The sequence below is a fragment of the Phyllobates terribilis genome, unplaced genomic scaffold, assembly GCF_046119375.1.
Source record: "Phyllobates terribilis strain yellow unplaced genomic scaffold, ASM4611937v1 Scaffold_8__6_contigs__length_399053987, whole genome shotgun sequence".
Taxonomy (NCBI): Eukaryota; Metazoa; Chordata; class Amphibia; order Anura; family Dendrobatidae; genus Phyllobates; species Phyllobates terribilis.
Window position 1 is genome coordinate 259632468 of NW_027362768.1, and position 18203 is coordinate 259650670.

An 18203-nucleotide genomic window follows, 5' to 3' on the forward strand; every position below is an offset into this window, starting at 1 on the left:
TCCTCTTATTTCTGGCCCTTTTATTCCCATACAGTATATACCTCTCGCACTGAGTATTCAGAATTCTTTTGAAGGTTTCCCATTTACTATTCGTATTCCATTGATTAAGTACTTTGTCCCAGTCAATAAGTTGAAGGTTTTCTATCAGCTGATCAAACTTCGCCCTCCTAAAGTTTAATGTTTTTGTTGTTCCCTTATTGATAACCCTACTGAAGGGCATTTTGAAGTTGATAATATTATGATCGCTATTACCTAGGTGCCCCCCTATCTGTACCTCAGTTATTCTATCAGGCCTATTAGTCAATATTAAGTCCAACACGGCCTTCCCTCTCGTTGGTTCCTGCACTAGTTGGGAGAGATAATTATCCTTAAATTTTGTCAAGAACCTTTCTCCTTTCTGCGATCTACAGGTTTCTGTTTCCCAGTCAATATCCGGGTAGTTGAAATCCCCCATTACAATCACTTCATTATGTTTTGCTACTTTGTCTATTTGTCCTAATAGCAGATTCTCATTCTCCTCTGTTATATTTGGTGGCTTATAGCAGACCCCCAGTAATATTTTATTATTATTTTTTGCCCCCTCTATCTCTTCCCACATGGACTCGACCCCCTCTTCTCCCTCTCCTATATCTTCCCTTAGTCTGGGTTTTAGACATGACTTTACATATAAGCAGACTCCTCCGCCTTTCCCCTGTTTCCGGTCCCTTCTAAATAAACTATAATCTAATAAATTTACCGCCCAGTCGTAGCTATCGTCTAGCCAAGTGTCTGTTATACCTATGATGTCATACCTCTCCTCCGATATAAGCGCCCGCAGCTCATCCGCCTTATTGGTCAGGCTTCTTGCGTTGGTCAGCATGCAAGATAAAACTTTGGGGTTATTTAGCATCCTATTCTTCTCTAACGATCTAACTGTACTATCCCCACCCCCCTCTCCACCCTCATTATATTCACTTCTCCCCTTCCCCCTTGCTTGCCTCACATCCCACCTATTCCCTTGGTTTCCCCCCCCCCCGTCTCTAGTTTAAAAACTCCTCCAACCTATTAGCCATCTTCTTCCGCAGCACCGCTGCACCCTCCCCATTGAGGTGCAGCCCGTCCCTACGGTAGAGCCTGTAGCCGACCGCGAAGTCGGCCCAGTTCTCCATGAACCCAAACCCTTCTGCCTTGCACCAGCTCTTTAGCCACTTATTCACCTCCCTAACTTCCCGTTGGCGCTCCTGTGTGGCTCGCGGGATTGGTAGTATTTCTGAGAAAACTACCTTGGAGGTCCTTGCCCTAAGCTTCCTACCTAGGTCCCTGAAATCATTTTTAAGGACCCTCCATCTACCACTCACTTTGTCATTGGTGCCGATGTGGACCATGACTGCTGGGTCTTCGCCAGCCCCACCCAGGAACCTGTCAACCCGATCCGCGATGTGCCGGACTCGAGCGCCAGGGAGGCAGCACACCGTTCGGCGATCCCGGTCTTTGTGACAGATTGCCCTGTCTGTCCCCCTAATAATAGAGTCACCCACTACCAGAACCTGTCTTGCCTGCCCTACACTTCCGCCCTCCCCCTCATTACTGGAGCATACACTCCCCCGGCGGTCAGAGGATCTGTCGTGCTCCAATAATGCCGGTTCTGAACCAGTCTTCCTATACTTCTTCCCTCCCCTCCTAACTGTTATCCAGCTCCCTGCCTGTTCAGCCTGCACTTCCCCTCTATGCTCCACCCCCAGTATTGACCCATTGAGTGTCTGATCGGTGAGCAGCAAACTCCGTTCCATGTTGTCGATGCTCCTCAGTATCGCTATCTGAGCACTTAGATCCAGAATTTGGGCTTCCAAGTGCACGATATGCTCACATCTCTCGCAGCAGTATGGATCCTCGAGCGGTTGCTCACGGAATGCATACATTGCGCAAGATGTACACTGCACGGCTCCGGCCAACATGGACGTCATTCTAAATATGGGGATACAGTCAGTATATATATAGAAGTACAAAACACAATTATTTATATATAGGTGTATGGACGGGGATCAATTAGGGATGTGCAAGTGTATCAATTAGATATCTGCGGGGGATCAGTTAAGTATGGACGGGGGATCAATTAAGTATCAAGTATGGACGGGGGAATCAGCTAAGTAGGTCAGGTGGATTAATTAAGTATGGACGGTGTGTCAATTAACTATGGACTGGGGATCAATAAATATGGACTGGGGAAATAATTAATTGTGGACTGGGGAATCAATCAATTAATTATGGACAGGGGGTTAATTAAATATGGATGGGGATAAGGCAAATAAATAGGGACTGGGGATCAGTAAAAGTGGACAGGGGGAATCTATTAAATATGGACAAGGGGGATCAATTGATTATGGGCTGGGGGGGATCGCTCAGTTAAATGTGGTCGGGGGGATCAATGTAATATGGACGGGGGTGGTTGGGGGATCAATTAAATGAGGACGGGGGGTCAATTTAAATGTGATCAGGGGGATCAGTTAAATATGGACGGGGGGTGATCAATTAAATATGGACTGGGGGATCACTAAAGATGGCCGGGGTAGTTGTATTAAATATGGATAGGGGGGAGATCGATCAAGTATGGACAGGGGATTAATTTAAATAAGGCCGGGGGGGGAGCACTTAAATATAATACAATTACAATACAAATACAATACAGTACAGTACAGTACACACTCGGGTTCAGTAGGGCCACTTATCGTGGCCTCCTGCCCCTCACTCACCTCCTCTAGGGACGCTGCACGCTATCACAGCGCGCTCGCCCCTCCGGTCGCCTCTTATCTGTCCTCCTGGTCACCTCCTGGTCACCACCACCTGGCGCCCTCCGCCGGCCGGCGCTGCACGCTATCACAGCGCTCTCTTGCGCTCGTCCCTCCGGTCGCATCCTACCGGTCCACCCGGTCCACTCGTAGCTGGGAAGGGGTCAGATGAAAAAGTCCTGGAGATGTTTTTCCCTCCTTCCCAGCTCCTACAGCAGCACAAACTCCCAGCACCAACAGGCTCCTCCTCTTCCTCTTCCTGTCTGGAGCTCAATGCACCTCCTCTTCATTGTCTACATCCACTGAATCATCATTTTTGTACAACTTATACTCTCCAGGCATTCTATCCATCACACGGGAATTTAGCAGAGCCACGTCATGGGACAGAGAATTGCATAGGAAGAGGCCCTCTCAACACTGTTTTGGTCGTTCACATCAATTTCAACACGTTGTCCAAAAACATCACTTACGGTGCAGTCAGTGCACAACATGTCTTCTGGTATTTCAATAATGTTTTCTCCAAAGTTGTATTCGTTGCTAAGTTCACCGTTACCAAGTTTAAGAAGCCACTTGCTGTACTCTGGGTCAGAAGATCACATGTTGTTAATTAGTTGGAGTTTATTAAACTGTTTCCAAAGGTCAGCCATTTTTAAGCTGGACTCGATAACATCTGTTCTTGTTCCATTTGGTATGACTGGAAGGCATTGCCTAAAATCTCCGCCAATGAAAAAAACTTTACCTCCAAACGGAATTTCATTTCTTTCAGCAACATTTGTAGTCATTACTTCACGTAGAAGTCTGTCAATTAAGCTCAAAGTGTATATGAGTGCCATGGTGCACTCGTCAAGTATCAAAAGATTTGCGTTGTTTAGCTGTCTTCCTGCAAATGTGTCTTGTTTTATTCTGGAAACGGAGATTTCGTTGACTGGAGCTGGTATCCCAAAGACTGAATGGATAGTGCGACCTCCTCGTAAAAGGTTTGCTGCAATACCTGTTGTAGCCGATGGCAATATGACTTTTCCCAACCCTCTAACTTGATGCATTAAAACTTCATAGAGGTATGTTTTACCACTCCCTCCTGGACCATCAATAAAGAAACATTTTGGCCTTGCATCTGCTTGGCTTTCTATAGCTCTCACAATAGTGTCATATGCAATCTGTTGTTGTTCATTTAAGGAGTTTCTCTTCTCTGTTGCCAACATTAATTCATAAGCTTCGTCATACTCTGGAACTTGTGGAACTTGAATTGCAGGCTGTGGCAAATTAAAGTCTGAAAACTTTTTTCCATGCAGTAGTAGGACATTTTGGACATCTTGCATGGCATAAGATTTGCAATTTGACAATTTCCACTTCTGTTGTGAAGACGTAAGCAGTAATCCTCAATTATATGTTCTTTGAAATTTGTCCAAAGTTGAGCTGGATTTGTAGGTGGTCCAAATACGCAGATGTAGGCAAACAATTCATGAAGTTGCTTAGGCATATGTAGGGTAACTGCGTCTTCTAAAGTAAGTCTCCACACAGTATCATCCAATAGAAGTCCTAAAGCCAAAGCTGCAGCTTTAAATGTATCGTGCAATACTCCATTAACTGTTTTCAAATCGTCATAACTTGTAACTCCTTTCACATGCAGTAGTAAGAGCCGAAGGCAATATCTTTCTTGATACTTGACACTAACAGTATACATGCATCCAATTATTCTGCTAAGTCCTCGTTGTCTTGGATTCCAAGTTTTAATCCAAACGTAATGCTCTGGAATCTCTCAATACAAATACTGCCTTGCATTTTCGTCACGTTGGTTCAGCAAAAACCATTCCATTAATGTTGACGTCGTGCTTAAAGTTTTTGAGACATCTTTGACTTGAGCATCTTCAAAGAAATAAAGCTGCTGTTGATTTGGTAAATGAATAGCTAAACGTATAATGGCATGGGACTGTGAATGCATTGGAAATGCAAATATCTTCCAAGCAGCTTCTGGAGCACTCACATATCTTGAGTCAACAAAAGTTGATAATTCATCGTGATTGACTGTTTTCTGTTGTATTTCGACGTTAGCTTTGTCATGCCCCTTGTAGATGTACTTGAAAAGATATTTTACACTTTTTATTGAAGCACAGATTTCTACGTTGATGTGACAGTTGTAGCGTTTTGATAAGTACGGGTTGTATAGAACTATCCATGAGTTTTTTATAATATTTTTGTTGTGAACAATGTTATCAATGTGTTGTCGCCGGCAGGATGGGTAGCCATCCAAGTCTTTAACAGTGTGCTGTTTGAACTCCTTTGGAAACCCTTTTGTACACTTTCCATTTTCCATGTATGGACTTTTTGGATTTGCTACACCGCATGGGCTATGAACCATATGAGAGCAAACAATATTATACAGTTCAGGATACTTTTCTTGGTTAGGAATTTCAGACCACACTATGTTGTCGATTTCTTCCTCCGTTGATGTGTACCATTGCTACAACTGTTCCAAAAAGCCCATTTTTGATGTCTTTCAAAAGGCTGCTGAGTTTCAGTGAAAATACGCGTGCAACTAAGTCCGGCCTGTGTTCAACATGTTGCCAGGGTTCTAGATTTTCAGGAATTTCCGGCCATTTAGGATTACAGGTCATTGTCACAAAAATGTCAGGTCTTCTATACTTTGTTACCATTGCCATTGCATCTTGATAATGCTGTTGCATGTTGCGGGGGCTACTTCAAATGACGACGGGAGAATTACTGTTTTTCCAATTGGAATTCTCTTTTGAATTGATTGTTTTTGCAAATGTTCTTGAAGAACGCAGTAGTCTTCAACTTTAAGTTGTTTTTGGTTCATTCATATGAAATTTAGACTATTAGCTTCAATTTTAATGTATGCGTCGACTAAGTACTGTTGTGTCAATTTCCCACTGTTTAAAATAGGATTGAAGTAATTTTGGAAAGACAGAAGAAAACTGTAGTACTGCAGTTGTGTAATTCTTCTTGAAGTTCCTTGCTGGTGTAGGTTTTCATGCCACCCTTGATCACCTCTTGGAAAGAATAGCGGATACAGAAGAGCATCAAGGAAGGTTGCTGTACAAAATGCTAATTCGTTGTGTCTTAGGAACCAAAGGGTTGTTTTGGTCTGGCTTAAGATGGACTAATATATCTCTTTGAAAAGGAGGCTCTCCGTCATCGTTTTGAAAAACAACTGTGACCTCACTTACACGTGGTTTGTTGTAAAGTTGGGGATCCTGTTTACATTCTTGTTTAATGGCCATGACAATAGAAGGCATTTCAGTCCCATTTTGTATAGCCCTTTGTTCCTCCTCAACTTTGACGTCTTTTAGCATGCGATATGCGGCAGCAAATGGGCTGATTTTTTGTAAATGTACGACAATTTAGTTCATCAGTTCAGCATCACACTTTTCGTTTTCTTTCAGGTTCATCCTTTATTCTGTAGCCTCATTTGTATCAAGGATGTATAATTGTGCAAATTTTGGTGGTTGTCCAATTTCTGGGTGAAGTGTTTCAGTGCGGTGGTAGATCTGGCCGTGAATTTTAAAACAGTACGGTCCGAATCCAGAGGGCGGTGCAATGTTGGTGCCAAATGAAGCAAACACATGAGAACTGTTGATACTACTGATATTTTCCATAAAATTTCTACTGTGTTGATGTGTTCCTTTCATCAACTGCTCAAACAGATCTGAGTAGTGACGTCTCGGTAGCATAACTTTTTCTTTTTGGCAGCATTGAGTAAACTGATTGTCAGATGGTTTTTCATCAATAAAATTCAGAGAGTCGCATTTAGAGCAAACGGCATTCACATTCCCACAGTAGCGTTCAATAATTGTAGTTTTGTTGTCTGTTATGTAATGTGCAAGTTGTTGAATATTCTGCTGGGCTTGACTTAGTTGGTAGAGCATTCATTTTTTATGAATTTGGCGATCATGTTGTTGTCTGTTTGCCTTGGATTGTGGAGATTCATTCACCCGACGTTGTCTGTGGGATTCCGCATCGTGTTCCTGCCTAGCGGCAGTATGTTGTGGTGTCTCCTGTTCCCGACGTTGTCTCTGTGAATCAGCTACTTGCACATGTTGTGTGTCAGTTTGTTATGGTTTTTCCTTGTTGGCGACGTTGTCTGTGAGATTCCACATCCTGGGCTTGTCTGGCGGCAGTTTGTTGAAGTGTCTCTTGCTCTCGACGTTGTCGTTGCCTTGGTGCTGCTGCTTTTCTGTCATCCTCATTGGCGTATCTTCGCTTACGACCCATTGGAAGACAGGAAGCGTAAATCGTGATAGCGTACAGTAAAGAAGTATCTGTTCAGCGCGCTGTGACTGACAGAACGTGTTCACTAAATGTGAGTGAACTATGTCGCACTGTGACTGACAGAATGTGTTCAGTAAACGTGACTGAACTACGTGGCACTGTGACTGACAACTTATTCAGTAAATGTGACTGAACTACGTGGCACTGTGACTGACAGAACTTATTCAGTAAACGTGACTGAACTACATGGTACTGTGACTGACAGAACTTGTCCAGTAAACGTGACTGAACTACGTGGCTCTGTGACTGACAGAACTTGTTCAGTAAACGTGACTGAACTATGTGGCACTGTGACTGACAGAACTTGTTCAGTAAACGTGACTGAACTACGTGGCACTGTGACTGACAACTTATTCAGTAAATGTGACTGAACTACGTGGCACTGTAACTGACAGAACTTGTTCAGTAAACGTGACTGAACTACGTGGCACTGTGACTGACAGAACTTGTTCAGTAAATGTGACTGAACTACGTGGCACTGTGACTGACAGAACTTGTTCAGTAAACGTGACTGAACTATGTGGCACTGTGACTGACAGAACTTGTCCAGTAAACGTGACTGAACTACATCACACTGTGACTGACAGAACTTGTTCAGTAAACGTGAGTGAACTACGTAGCGCTGTGACTGGGGGTTAAATTCCGCGCCAATATCTCTGATTGGTCGCGGCCAGCCGGGCGCTACCAATCCACGAAGCGGGGTTTAAATTGCGCACCAATATTGCTGATTGGTCGCAGCTGGGCACGACCAATCATTGAAGTGGGGTTTAAAGGGTCGTCCACTACTCTAAATTAACCCCCCAATGTATCCCCCCGGGGCCCCTAATGAATTTCGTAAATACCTCATGTTGCCAATACTGCCTGTGCGCGGCGCTATCACTGACCGTGCACAGGCAGCACGTGGGCGGGGTTATCCCTCATCGCGTCACACCTGGCATCTACCGCGCGCCCATTCATTGAGAGAGCATGCGGTGGATGCCGGGTGTGACCCGATGGGGGATAACCCCGCCCACAACCCGTCACTCACCGTGGAACGCGGAACAGGAGACCCCTGGCTGCAGCCGCAAATAGTCGTGACGTAAGCGGAAGCAAGAGCCGGCTGCAGCTGGGGGTCACGTGCTGGCAGTATTGGCAACATGAGGTATTTACGAAATTCATTTGGGGCCCCGGGGGGGATACATTGGGGGTTAATTTAAAGTAGCAGCGCCAATATCGCTGATTGATCTCGGCCGGCCGGATGCGACCAATCAGTGAAGCGTGGTTCAAATCCCGCGTCAATTCGCAGCTGGACTGCGCCTGTCGCTGATTGGTCGCGGGCGGCTGGCGCGACCAATCAGCGACGCGGGATTTCCGCTACAGACAGACAGAATTAGATGATTATATATATAGATTGGAGACGTGTTCAATACTTTTTTCACGCGGTCACATGATGACGACTTCAGCTGCTTAAATATTGTATAGGAGGAGCCAAACTGAATCTTTTGCACCGGGTGCAGGAAGACCTAGATTCACCTTCGGTGAACTGATACACATGTGGTCAAAATCATAGGCGGATTATAATGAGGGCAATCCAGGCTACCGCCCGGGGCCTCGGGCCTCCATGGGGCCCGGGGCTCCGGGGTGTCTATGGCCAGATTGCCCTCATTATATGTGCGGCGCTGCGGCACATACTGGCAGACAGTGGTGGGGGGCCCCGGACCGCTCCCCCAGCAGCGGCGGACGGACGCTGCTTCTTCTCCGGCCGGGCCAGCACTGCAGCAGTTAACTTCCCTGTGCTGGCTCAGCCGCATCACTGCTAGGAGACACGGCCCTGTGCGCCAGAGAGGAGCAGCAGGAGGACTGGAGCAGAGCCGGGGGATGGTGAGTCTGTGTGTGTGTGTGTCTGAGTGTGTGTGAGAGAGTGTGTGTGTGAGAGTGTGTGTATGTGTGATTGAGTGAGTGTGTGTGTGTGTGTGTGTGCAGGCAGATATCTTTGTGTGATGTCTGTTTATATGTATTTTTGTGTTTCAAATGTGTTTATGCGTGTATGTATATGTCTGCATATATTTGTGTGCGTGTGACTGCGTGCGGCCTCCCGCTGTCTCTGGGGGGCGCCGTGCGGCCTCCCGCTGTGTATAGATGGCTACGTGCGGCCTCCTGCTGTGTATAGATGGCGCCGTGCGGCCTCCTGCATTGTATAGATGGCACTGTGCGGCCTCCTGCTGTGTATAGATGGCTACGTGCGGCCTCCCGCTGTGTATAGATGGTGCCTTGTTGCCTCCCGCTGTGTATAGATGGCTACGTGCGGCCTCCCGCTGTGTATAGATGGCGCCGTGCGGCCTCCTGCTGTGTATAGATGGCTATGTGCGGCCTCCTGCTGTGTATAGATGGCTACGTACTGCCTCCTGCTGTGTATAGATGGCACCGTGCGACCTCCTGCTGTGTATAGAAGACTACGTGCGGACTCCTGCTGTGTATAGATGGCTACGTGCGGCCTCCTGCTGTGTATAGATGGCTACGCTGTGGCCTCCCCCGCTGTATATAGATGGCTACGTGCGGCCTCCTGCTGTGTATAGAAGACTACGTGCGGACTCTTGCTGTGTATAGATGGCACCGTGCGGCCTCCTGCTGTGTATAGATTTCTACGTGTGGCCTCCTGCTGTGCATAGATGGCACCGTGCGGCCTCCGCTGTGTATAGATGGCTACGTGAGGCCTCCCGCTGTGTATAGATGGCTACGTGCGGCCTTCTGCTGTATATAGAAGACTAAGTGCGGCCTCCTGCTGTGTATAGATGGCTACGCTGTGGCCTCCCGCTGTGTATAGATGGCTATGTGCGGCCTCCTGCTGTGTATAGAAGACTACGTGCGGCCTCTTGCTGTGTATAGATGGCACTGTGCGGCCTCCCGCTTTGTATAGATGGCTACGTGTGGCCTCCCGCTGTGTATAGATGGCACCGTGCGGCCTCCCGCTGTGTATAGATGGCTTTGTGCGGCCTCCCGCTGTGTATAGATGGCTACGTGCGGCCTCCTGCTGTGTATAGAAGACTACGTGCGGCCTCCTGCTGTGTATAGATGGCAACGCTGTGGCCTCCCGCTGTGTATAGATGGCTACATGCGGCCTCCTGCTGTGTATAGAAGACTACGTGTGGCCTACTGCTGTGTATAGATGGCACCGTGCGGCCTCCCGCTGTGTATAGATGGCTACGTGTGGCCTTCTACTGTGTATAGATGGCACCGTGCGGCCTCCTGCTGTGTATAGATGGCTACGTGCAGCCTCCCGCTGTGTATAGATGGCTACATGCGGCCTCCTACTGTGTATAGATGGCTACGTGCAGCCTCCTGCTCTGTATAGATGGCTACGTGTGGCCTCCTACTGTGTATAGATGGCTACGTGCGGCCTCCTGCTGTGTATAGATGGCACCGTGCGTCCTCCCGCTGTGTATAGATGGCTACGTGCGGCCTCCCACTCTGTATAGATGGCTACGTGCGGCCTGCCGCTGGGTATAGATGGCTATGTGCGGCCTCCTGCTGTGTATAGATGGCGCCGTGCGGCCTCCTGCTGTGTATAGATAGCTACGTGCGGCCTCCTGCTGTGTATAGATGGCTACGTGTGCTCAATATTAAGCCATACAATTAATGTAAGGCTATGTGCCCACGATGCAGAAATGCTCTGGATTTTTTTTGAGCGTTTCTGCATTTCCCTGGCAGAAAAAACGCATGCGAATTGTACATCCGTTTTTCCTGCCAGGGACATGTGGATGTGAAGAGTTCTTCACATGCATTCCCGCATGCGGGTTGTCAAGTGCTTTCCAGGCGATTTTAGCATCACTTAGAAAAGTGCTTGACAACTTGGTCACACTATATAAATCCATGCAACCGACATGGATTTATATAGTGCGACCGTAAAAGAATGGTAAAAATTAAAAATAAATATATACTTACCTTCTGATGGCTTGCCAACGTCAGCGGTCGTGTGACCTGTCACATGACTAAATGACGTCACCACAGGTCCTTTAGTCTACCACGAGCTGCCGGCAAGCCAGGACGCATCGGATAAAGACACGGGGGGCCATCAGAAGGTAAGTATAATGTATATTTTTTATTTTATTATTTTTTTTACAGGTTCTATGGTACCCGGGTCCAGAGGAGAGTCTCCTCTTCTCCTGACCCGGGTACCATCCGCACATTGAAACGCATGGAATCCGCATGTACAGATGCAGTGATGCGGATTACATGAGTTCCAATGCAAGTCAATGGCGGCGGAAACGCCGCGCTTCCGCAAAATAATTGGTAGTGCTGCGTTTTTTTCCGCAATGATAATCCGCAGCGGAAATTTCCGCAGCATGTGCACAGCACATTCGGATTATCATTGGGGAACATGGCAGACCTTCTACCAAGCATTTTTTAAGTGTTTCTGCAGCAGAATTGCCGCTGCGGAAACGCTTCAAAAATGCATCGTGGGCACACAGCCTAAAATAAATTATTATAATTAGTATATTAATATTGTGCCAAATTAATTTCACGTGAACTATCACATGATCTATCACAGGGGATCATGCGACATGTCATACATGAGGTGTGTGTGTGGGGGGGGGGCCTTCTAAACTGCCCGGGGCCCTTGCTACTCTTAATCCACCCCTGGTCAAAATTGTTGGTACCCCTCAGTTAATGAAAGAAAAACCCACAATGGTCACAGAAATAACTTGAATCTGACAAAAGTAATAATAAATTAGAAATCTGTGAAAATAAACAAATGAAAGTCAGACATTGCTTTTCAACCCTGCTTCCACAGAAATTAAAAAAAAATTAAACTCATGAAATAGGCCTTGACAGAAATGATGGTACCCCTGAAAATAATGCGACAAAAGGGACATGATAAGTCAAGTTGTGTCCACTAATTAGCATCACACGTGTCTACAATCTTGTAATCAGTCAGTTGGCCTATATAGAGGGCTATAGATACTCACTGTGCTGTTTGGGGATATGGTGTGTACCACACTCAACATGGACCAGAGGAAGCAAAGGAAAGGGTTGTCTTAGGAGATTAGAAAGAAAATTATAGACAAGCATGTTAAAGGCAAAGGTTATAAGACCATCTCCAAGCAGCTTGATGTTCCTGTGACTACAGTTGCACATATTATTCAGAAATTTAAGATCCATGGGTCTGTAGCCAATCTCCCTGGACATAGCCGCAGGAGGAAAATTGATGACAAATCAAAGAGACGGATAATTTGAATGCTAACAAAAGAGCCCAGCATAACTTCTAAAGAGATTAAAGGTGATCTTCAAGCTCAAGGAACATCAGGGTCAGATCGCACCATCCGTCATTGTTTGATCCAAAGTGGACTTCATGGGAGACGACCAAGGAGAACACCATTGTGGAAAAAAAAATCATAAAAATGCCAGACTGGAATTTGCCAAACTACATGTTGAAAAGCCACAAAGCTTCTGGGAGGATGTCCTATGGACAGATGAGACAAAAATGGAAGTTTTTGGTAAGGCACATCAGCTCTATGTTCACAGATGGAAAAATGACGCATATCAAGAAAAGAACACTGTCCCTGCTGTGAAACATGGAGGAGGCTCTGTTATGTTCTGGGGCTGCTTTGCTGCATCTGGCACACGGTGTCTTGAATGTGTGCAGGGTACAATGAAATCTCAAGACTATCAAGGGATTCTAGAGAGAAATGTGCTGCCCAGTGTCAGAAAGCTTGGTCTCAGTTGCAGTTCATGGGTCTTGCAACAGGATAATGACTCAAAACACACAGCTAAAAACACCCAAGAATGGCTAAGAGGAAAACATTGGACTATTCTGAAGTGGCCTTTTATGAGCCCTGACCTAAATCCTATTGGGCATCTTTGGAAAGCGCTGAAACCTGCCGTCTGGAAAAGGCAACCTTCAAACACGAGACAACTGGAGGAGTTTGCTTATGAGGAGTGGGCCAAAATACCTGTCGAGAGGTGCAGAAGTCTCATTGACAGTTACAGGACTTGTTTGATTGCAGTGATTGCCTCAAAAGGTTGTTCAACAAAATATTGAGTTAAGAAGAGTACCATCATTTCTTTCCAGGGCTATTTCATGAGTTTAACTTTTTTTTAAATTCTGTGGAAGCAGGGTTGAAAAGCAATGTCTGACTTTCATTTGTTCATTTTCATAGATTTTTAATTTATTATTACTTTTGTCAGATCCAAGTTATTTCTGTGACCATTGTGGGATTTTCTTTCAGTAAACGAGGGGTACCAACAATCTTGACCATGTGTGTATATTAGAAGTAGAGATCCAGCTTTTTTTATTACTATTTTTGGTGAAGTCTTTCTTTTTTATCATATTCACTAGCAGTGGACATTTTCTTACAGATTTTGTATTGCAAAGTAATGGGTGAAATCTGCATCAAATCTGAACGAACTTCATAGCATATTCTCAAATCTGCTCAGATTATTTGTAAAACCTCATTCCCTCGTATTCTTCTGTACTGTTGATGTGGAATTTTGGATCAGGACTTGGCAATAATAAGCCACGTGTGAATAAAAACAGCATCAAATTGCCCTGGAATGAGGGGCATGACTTTTGGTTCAAAGAGCTAAAGTAAAGACTTGTAAGTGCGAAATTAGCGTAATACTATACATTTATTCTAATCTCTCTCTAGATCGCTAATTCTAATTCATCATTTTATCTTCAATCAATATAAATCAAATCTCACGCCTAATGCCACACTGTACGCGCACACCCTACAAAAGTTGCACTCAACTCACAACATTCTTAATTAAATCCACTCTACTATAATGAAAGCCAAATACATTTCCTAGGACAACATTCATTGCATCGCCAGGAATAAACACAGAGAACCTGCTCATCTTGTTTGTACAATAGTGTTTGTGATATACAACGTGCTGAAATGATGAAAATATCAAAACTTGTAACTAATCAACCTCTGTACTGAAACCTGGCAGCAGAACATAGTCAAAGTCAAGATTTCCGTCCGATGAAGAAGTACATGATTTCAAATAGATGGTAATTTGGAACCAATTAAACATCACCATTGCTTGAACATCTGGATGACATCTTTATTTTTGGTTGGCACCAGCTTTATATTTTTACTGGTCACTACCTATACGCTGAAAAAGAGCATGGACCGTCCCTCCAAAAACATACGTTGGTCTAATGCCTCTCTGCAAAAATATATAAAACTGAACATGAGGTTCTTGGTTTAACATTCTGATCAGACTGTATGAAGCCAACTGCCACGTCACAGGTGAACCTCTTAGTGGGTCCTAACATTTTCTGCCTAAAAGGGAGCGGCGCCGTGTACCTACCACCACTGCAGCGTCAATGCACCAGCAGGGTGGGCGGCCTGGTGCCTCACAGCACCCATGCTGCGAGACCGAGTACCCATGACTCCAGACCGTGCCCCACAAGCACAAAACTACAGCAACAATGGCGGACACACTGCACCAACACCACATGAAAGAAGCATTGTGATTCACCTTCCTCAAGCTGTCATGTTAGAGCAAAAATAGGCTAGACCCTCTTTGCAGTCTCCTACTAATTAAAATCACCTGTGCCAAATGGGAGGAGTGCACATCCGAAAAAAAAGGACAGATCATGCAATACGCTGAAAAAGAGAATGGACAGCACCTCCAAAAACATACATTGATCTAATGCCTCTCGGCAAAAATATATATAACTGAACATGAGGTTCTTAGTTTAACATGCTGATCAGACAGTATGAAGCCCACTGCCATGTTAGGCACCCACCACGACGTTTGCCATGACGTGGCAGTGGGCTTCATACAATCTGATCAGAATGTTAAACTAAGAACCTTATGTTCAGTTATATATATTTTTGCCGAGAGGCATTAGGTCAAATGTATGATTTTTTGGAGGTGCGGTCCATGCTCTTTTTTTGCTCCTTTTTTTTGGATATTCTTTCCCCTTTCTTGGACCAGCACTCCTCCCATTTGGCACAGGAGATTTTAATTCGCAGAAGACTGCAAAGATGGTCTAGCCTATTTTTGCTCTCACTTGAGAGCTTGAGGAAGGTGAGTTGAAATGCTCCTTTCATGTGGTGTTGGTGCAGGATGTCGGCCATTGTTGCTGTGGTTTTGTGCTTGTGGGGCGGCGTGGCCTGAAGTCATGGGGACTCGGTCTTGCAGCATGGGTGCTGTGGGGCACCAGGCCACCCACCCTGCTGGTGCATTGACGCTGCGGCGGTGGTTGGGGCGCGGCACCGCTCCTTGTAGGCAGGAAACGTTAGGACCCACCAAGAGGTTCACCGTGACATGGCAGTGGGCTTCATACAGTCTGATCAGAATGTTAAACTAAGAACCTCATGTTCAGTTACATATATTTTTGCCAAGAGGCATTAGATCAAATGTATGATTTTTTGGAGGTGCTGTCTAGAGATGAGCGTTGTTCTACTCGAACTGTTCGCCAATCTCAAATTCGAGCTGTTTTGGGCGGTGTTCGAGCCGTTCGGCGAACACGAACAATTTGAGAAAAATTCGGCTGTTCGAGGTTATGTTCGATAACTGTTCGTGCACCAAAATCATAACTGGATTTTTTCTCAGTAATGATGAAAATTAATGTTAATACGCAGTTTGAGTGTACAGTGGGGTGGGGGGAGGGGCAGGGGATGGATCTCTGCAGGAATAATGAAGATCTCCATTTTTTTTTCTCTTTCCCGCATTTACAGTGGGGAGGTGCAATCTGGCAGCCTATCAGCAGCGCACACACGGAGCGAAGTGCTTTTTTTCACACAAGCAAGGGCATGTGTCATTGGCAGTGTATGTCACATGTCTTTGCCCTATAAGACCAAGCCATTTTCCCCGTCGCCACCATTTTCTCACTGCTGCAGCTGCGTGTTAGACGGCACCGCTGTTGCTGTGTGCGCTATACCTTGTTAATTTCAAGCCAATTTTCGCACAAATCTACAGATAGCTTGGGAGTAGGGAATAGTTGTGATTGCAGTCCTTTTAAGGACTAGGTTACAGCATTTCCTACGACTTTTATCAGGCAGGTCTGTGCTCTTAAATAGATAGATTGTGGGAGTAAAGACTAATTGTAATTGGAGTCCTTTTCAGGACTAGGTTACATCAGTTTCTATCAGTTTTTGCCAGGCAGGTCTGTGCCAGTGCTGTGCAAGTTTTTTTCACAGCATTTGGCTGAATCTAGCAAAGCTAATCCTTTTTGGCCTATTACAGAGTGTGTTAGTCAGTGGAGTTGCCTATCTGTGTTGCAAGATATACCACCTGTGTATAGAATACCAATTATTTTACTGCACCTAGTGAAGTAAAATCTTTTGGGCATAGCATCATTCTATTAGTCCATCTATACAGACCTCCATCAGGTTGCAAATTGAATATAATTTTTTTCTGCATCTAGCTCTGAAAAAATATTGGGCTTCTAGCTGTGTGTGGGACTTGTTGTATTAGTCCATCTATACTGACCTACATCAGGTTGCAAACTGCATATATTTTTTTCTGCATCTACCTCTGAAAAAATATTGGGCTTCTAGCTGTGTGTGGGACTTGTTCTATTAATCCATCTATACAGACCTCCATCAGGTTGCAAACTGAATATATTTTTTTCTGCATCTACCTCTGAAAAAATATTGGGCTTCTAGCTGTGTGTGGGACTTGTTGTATTAGTCCATCTATACTGACCTCCATCAGGTTGCAAACTGAATATATTTTTTTCTGCATCTACCTCTGAAAAAATATTGGGCTTCTAGCTGTGTGTGGGACTTGTTGTATTAGTCCATCTATACAGACCTCCATCAGGTTGCAAACTGAATATATTTTTTTCTGCATCTACCTCTGAAAAAATATTGGGCTTCTAGCTGTGTGTGGGACTTGTTGTATTAGTCCATCTATACTGACCTCCATCAGGTTGCAAACTGAATATATTTTTTTCTGCATCTACCTCTGAAAAAATATTGGGCTTCTAGCTGTGTGTGGGACTTGTTCTATTAATCCATCTATACAGACCTCCATCAGGTTGCAAACTGAATATATTTTTTTCTGCATCTACCTCTGAAAAAATATTGGGCTTCTAGCTGTGTGTGGGACTTGTTCTATTAATCCATCTATACAGACCTCCATCAGGTTGCAAACTGAATATATTTTTTTCTGCATCTACCTCTGAAAAAATATTGGGCTTCTAGCTGTGTGTGGAACTTGTTGTATTAGTCCATCTATACTGACCTCCATCAGGTTGCAAACTGAATATATTTTTTTCTGCATCTACCTCTGAAAAAATATTGGGCTTCTAGCTGTGTGTGGGACTTGTTCTATTAATCCATCTATACAGACCTCCATCAGGTTGCAAACTGAATATATTTTTTTCTGCATCTACCTCTGAAAAAATATTGGGCTTCTAGCTGTGTGTGGGACTTGTTGTATTAGTCCATCTATACAGACCTCCATCATGTTGCAAACTGAATATATTTTTTTTCTGCATCTACCTCTGAAAAAATATTGGGCTTCTAGCTGTGTGTGGGACTTGTTGTATTAGTCCATCTATACTGACCTCCATCAGGTTGCAAACTGAATATATTTTTTTCTGCATCTACCTCTGAAAAAATATTGGGCTTCTAGCTGTGTGTGGGACTTGTTCTATTAATCCATCTATACAGACCTCCATCAGGTTGCAAACTGAATATATTTTTTTCTGCATCTACCTCTGAAAAAATATTGGGCTTCTAGCTGTGTGTGGAACTTGTTGTATTAGTCCATCTATACTGACCTCCATCAGGTTGCAAACTGAATATATTTTTTTCTGCATCTACCTCTGAAAAAATATTGGGCTTCTAGCTGTGTGTGGGACTTGTTCTATTAATCCATCTATACAGACCTCCATCAGGTTGCAAACTGAATATATTTTTTTCTGCATCTACCTCTGAAAAAATATTGGGCTTCTAGCTGTGTGTGGGACTTGTTGTATTAGACCATCTATACAGACCTCCATCATGTTGCAAACTGAATATATTTTTTTCTGCATCTACCTCTGAAAAAATATTGGGCTTCTAGCTGTGTGTGGGACTTGTTGTATTAGTCCATCTATACTGACCTCCATCAGGTTGCAAACTGAATATATTTTTTTCTGCATCTACCTCTGAAAAAATATTGGGCTTCTAGCTGTGTGTGGGACTTGTTCTATTAATCCATCTA